The following is a 4,763-nucleotide window of genomic DNA, read 5'->3' as shown; positions in this document are numbered from 1 at the left end:
CCTGCGTCCCAGCCTCTGGGCCCCCTGCTACGAGCAGCCTGGGCTTCATGGCTGGTGGCAGCTGCCCAGAGCCCAGGCCACATGGCATGCTGAGGAAAATAGCCTTGCATACCATGCCCTGGCACAAGTGCTGGGGGTTGTCAATCCCTGCTCTAGCTTGTCCTCCCATACAGCGCAAACCATAGAATTTCATCAGGGTAACAGCTCATCGTGCAGAATCTTTTCTCAATATCTTTTTCAAAGATTCCAGCCAAAGCCATTGTTTTGATCAATTAAATGCAACATTGTCACGTTGGAAAGGCTCTTTCAGGCAGGAGGCCATTTCCCATCACAATAGTGATGACTGGGAAGTGTTTGCCTGGCTCCATTATCACTGTTCTTCCTTCTCCTGAGCTGGGGAGAACAGTCATGACACTCTCCTCCGTGTTACCAGGTCTGGAGCCCTGCCAAGCCACTTCCTCATCTCTGCCAGAAGGTGAGCTTACACGGTCTGGTTTGGGCAGTTTGGTATCCATTTAACTGGAGCTGCTGTGGTGGGGGTGTGTTGTCCTTTCATAATGCCTCTTTATTCATAGGCTTTATTCCTTGACCATCTACCTAAGACAGTGACTGATGCTATAAGTACTACAGGCTGGGGGTGTAGCCTCTTTTGAAGCATTTACAGTAACATCCATCACATGGGTGACTGGTGCCTCCTGAGTCTGGGGGGGCATCAGCAGCTGATCGCCAACTGGGATGGGGGGGGTCCCCCAGCGGCTGATTGCAGCGCCAGCAGCAAAATTGGCTGGCACCAATCTCAGGGGGGGCACCGGCTGGTGCTTCACTCGACGCCCCCACTCCCTGGCCAACAAGGGCCAATCTCAGGCGGGGCACGTACCCCCTCCCTTGCACATCGCCTATGATCCATCATCTGTTGTTTCAGTCTGCTTATCTCTTTGGATAAAGCACTCTGGTAAAACTCCTGCTGATTTCAGTGGGGCAGAGTTTCCCTCATCTTTTAAGAGCATGATTCAAGCCTCTATTTACATGCCAAGGAAGCTTTTTTTGCCCCCCTGCCCTTCCCTCATGTACAGTGTATGGAAGTTTTGAAAAGAATCACCACAACCCAAAACGTGTTCCTCTTAGTCTGACACACCGTGTGTAGGACCCAATTCAAGCAGCTGGATTTCAAACTCCAGGGCCATCAATCTCCTCCAGGCATGGGCTAAAATACCCATCTGCCAGCCCAAGAGGAAGAAGACAGACCAGAGATTCCCTGCAGCTCAAGAGTCTCTTTCCAGTCTCTCATCTGTCTGCACAGCTCCCCAGAGCCCCACGGGGCAGCCTGCCCTGAGTCCTTGTACCCTTTGTTCTGCCCCTCTGCCCTGCCCCCTGCCCCTCTGTGTTTATTCTTTGCCTTCTGTGATTTCTCTACTTTTCACCTCTGTAGTCCCTCCCCCATTCAAGGGCTAGCCATTCCTGTGGTGAGCTCTGCCAACTGGTCCCAGCTACCAAGTAAACTGGTATACATGGAGAAACTAAAGCATTTTACATTCCAGTTCCTCAAGGGTGGAATTCACTCACCGACCAGCAAAGGATGATCAGATAATCCTGCACTGCACACCCTGTGTCATCAGCCAGGAGTCCCCCATGGAGATCAGAGGCAGCACTACTCAGGCTGAGGTTATTTCCTCTATAAACAATTCTGTTTTAATATTAACCATTAAATAATCCAACTGTGCAAGCTCTTTATTTTGTCAGAAATCCACCAGAAGCTACGTTACGTTCTCTCTTAAATTCACCCAACTGTGCCAAAATATCACAGCTTCAAGGAGTGAGCAGACGGTAGATATTCTTTTACCTCCAGATGCCCTTGATGTTGGTCGTTTATGTCAGAGCCTTAACAGTCTTCTGTCCCAGTTGCTTGTGGATTAATTGTGACTTACAGTGGCTCTTATCAGTTCATGAACGAGCAATTTACATAGTGAATTGATTTTTGTTTTATTATTTCATCTGCTGCCAGAATTTCACATTGTACAGCTGAACAAAATGTGACTCTATTGAACCTTACAATTATTTAAAGGCAGAGAGAAAGAGAGGGATTGTTATAATCAACATGGAGATTGGAAGCTAATGATCATATATTAGAGCAAATTTCCTCCTGTGCTTAGTATCCTTCGGCAGGTTTTGCAGGGTGAAAGGAGGTGGCTGGAACCTGGAAGAGCTGTTTCCATGCTATACTTTAATTTCACAGTGGACTGCAGTACAGCTACAGTACAGGGCTGGCCAGCATCAAGTTTATGGTAAGAGGCATGAAACTAAGGATGCTGGTTGTATTGCTCCTCGAGGGACATCTGCTGGCCAACAGCTGCTGGTCTTATGCAGCATTATGCTGATGGCTTCTTCACCAGAGGAAAATAAAGCTGAAGAGTGGCAAAGAACAGCCACCCAGAATGATGGATACCTACAAACTCCAGGACCAAGGAGTCAGCAAAGGTTACACCTCTTGTTCCTCGATTCTTGGGTCCAGAGATTTTTTGGTTTGCTTGTTTTGCACTCATTGGTAATAATAAAGGAAGATGGGCCTCTGGGGAGTGATTGGAGATGATGTCACTAGATATAACCTCTAAACGTGGTTTACAACAGAAGAGGGAGAGACTTGCTGAATTAACTTGTACTGAATTTTTGATGGGTCAGCATCCAATGTCTTTCTTCCCATCAGTCGATAATACTATTTCACACAGAGCACGTTATACACACTTATGAATCTTCACTTATGTTGTGGCACATAAGTATTTTATCCTATTTTATTAGTATAGAAACTGAGGCCAGGGTAGGTATAATTTGTCCACGGTGACTAAGCAAGACATGGTCAGAACTGGGACTAGAACTCAGGGATCCTGTATCCCAGGACTATGCAGTGTCCTGTGGATCTACCTGACCCCTTTTTTTTAAAAAAACAGACTGGAAAAGTTGGATTTTAACTTATACATGACAGATGAACTCCTACACACCAGTAAAACTTAATACCAAACCAGTGGCCATCTCACAAGGTCAGCTGACCAAACTCACAATACTTTCACTACTTTGTGCCAACATGGGATCTCACAAGAGTTTGAAGTAGGATTTCTGAAAGTACCTAAGGGAGTTAGGAGCACAAGTGCCATTGATTTACAATGAGACCTGAGCTCTTAACTCACTCAAGTGACTTTGAAAGTCCTACCTTTTTACTTAACTTGAATTGTAACTAGAAAGTCTTCTTCACCCAACCCAGAACCAACACCATAAACCCAGTGATCCAAAGGCCAGCACATAAAAGGGTCTGGTCCTGGTTCTGGGCTCTTTCTTTATGCTGTGGTCATTCTTTTAAAACAGAGTGGCAGCCCTAGGATACTGGGCAGCATAGCTTAAAAAGTCCTAATGCAAAGTACTGTTACCTGCATAGCACAGCCTGGAGATTTTGAGCTTGTTGAAAATGAAGGCAATATCGTCGACTGTTCTATAAAGGAATAATCACATGCAAAGCAAAAACAAACTGGTTTGAAGGTAAATGTATATTTAATGTCATCATTAATCATTGGTTTTTAATTGGAAAAAGGTTCTTAATGAGGTTCTTTAAAATGCCAGATCACAGAACAGAAAATTTATATTACCGAGCACTTTACAACACAGAACATGACAAATTCCACAGACCTGATTTATACAGCAAAAATTCATTAATTTCCAAGGAGTTTAATAGATACATTAGTCACTGAGTGTGTCCCAACTCCCCCACAGTGTCTGTTTAGTTTGCAAATAAAGATTGATGCAGTTTGATTTGCTTTTGCTTCCCCCATTAATGTTAACAACACCTCCGGGTGTTAGCCATAGAGCACCAAACAATGGAATTATTTGCCTTAAAAATGCTAAACAAATGTTGCTTTCCCATCAAGGGCTAGGGGAACAAAATGACAATTGCAAGGTAATGCGCTGTGATGTCTGTTCCCACATATTTTTGTATTGTGTACATCCTGTATATTTTTGTTGCAACAAATATTATTTGAGCACAGAGTCCATTAAAGGTTTTGTTGAGGTTTTTTTGGTTCAAATCAAGCTGGTTAATGTAACATGCCTAAAAAAGAAAAAAGAAAAACCCCTTGCAAAGGTGGATTGTATTTTATAAGTATGTCTATAATTAAATAATGAATAAGAATGGGAGTGATTTGATTCTGAACTTTGCCACCTAATAATTGAATTAATTTTACTGCTCCTTCTTGGTGTCTGATAAAAGGGAAAAACTGGGGCTTCTGTTCCTTTTTTTTTTTTTCTTTCTGGGGTACGAACATGTATAATCTGTGTGGGGCTTTTTTGCATTAAACATTCAGATCTTGTACACTACTGGAAAACTAAAGCACCAGTGAAATTATGAATGCAGAACAGGCGGTTACAGGCTGAACAACTGCGAATCATCTCAAAGAGATTGCAAGACTGTTCAAATTTAAAATGATTTGTTTTGGTCATTTTCAGTAACTTGTATTTAACGCCAATTTCTAGTGAATGCTGAAGAGAAACAATATACTTGCTCAAGATTTGATACCCACTGCCCATTGAATATACTTGCCAAAATTAAAAATATTTTTAAGAACTCAACCTTCTTTAGGCAACACAATATGAAGTAAAAATAGACAAATTTCCAACTTGAAAAACTCTTTGGCAGGTTGCCATTAAGAACTGTTACATTAAAAAAACACTAATAAATTAAACATAACCAATGGCAGCTTTTAGGCTTTTTTTGATACCTCTTG

This window comes from Alligator sinensis, unplaced genomic scaffold, assembly GCF_000455745.1.
Source record: "Alligator sinensis unplaced genomic scaffold, ASM45574v1 scaffold282_2, whole genome shotgun sequence".
Classification (NCBI taxonomy): domain Eukaryota; kingdom Metazoa; phylum Chordata; order Crocodylia; family Alligatoridae; genus Alligator; species Alligator sinensis.
This window is presented reverse-complemented; position numbering follows the sequence as displayed.